Raw genomic sequence first — 868 nt, 5'->3', positions numbered from 1 at the left:
CTGTTCAGTCATCAGTAACTATGAGAACTGCTAGGATAAACTTTGTTTACAGGATGTAATATTTTCCCTGCCAGGCCAACCATGATTATAGGTGCTGAGCAATTGAACCAGCATGCTGATAAGTTGGTAGGATGCTCACACTTCTTGAGATTTCTTATGAAATAATGGCTGTTATTGTACAAATTAATAATATTTTGAAATGTCCAAGCCTTCAAAGTTTCAACATGAGAAGATATACTTAAGGAATGAAGGCATTATTTCATACCTCTTAGATCCAGGTGGGAAGATCAAAGAGGAGACTGAGGTTGCATTCTGTCACAGTATCACTAAGATTGGAAGAGACCTCAAAGATCATCGAGTCCAACCTGTCACCACAGACCTCATGACTAAACCATGGCACCAAGTGCCACGTCCAATCCCCTCTTGAACACCTCCAGGGACGGTGACTCCACCACCTCCCTGGGCAGCACATTCCAACAGATCACAGTCCTGATCAGGTCTCTGGCTATTAGTACAGTGTGCCTTCACAGTCAGGGATTATTCCTTCCATCAGAGAGGCAGCAGTTTAAGTAGATGAGGTTGGACAGCTGAAGGGGGAAGAGAAGAAAAACTTAATTATTTGCCCAAATTCTGCAGGTAAGAATAGAATAATTTCTTCTACCTGAGAACTAACCCTTACTTTTTATGACTGGTAATCCAAGGCAAAGCATTTGTAATACATGTTTTATACCTGTACTGTTAATCAGATTTCTGGGTTTTGTAAATGGTCATTGAGCACTGCATTCTTTTAAGTAAATGAAAGCATTTGTAAATCACTTTCTTGGCTTACTATTTTTCTTCTTTGGCTGCAACAAGTTTATTCACTGGT

Source organism: Dryobates pubescens, chromosome 1 (assembly GCF_014839835.1).
Source record: "Dryobates pubescens isolate bDryPub1 chromosome 1, bDryPub1.pri, whole genome shotgun sequence".
Lineage (NCBI taxonomy): Eukaryota > Metazoa > Chordata > Aves > Piciformes > Picidae > Dryobates > Dryobates pubescens.
The sequence above is the reverse complement of the archived record's forward strand: the minus strand, read 5'-3'. Positions refer to the sequence as shown.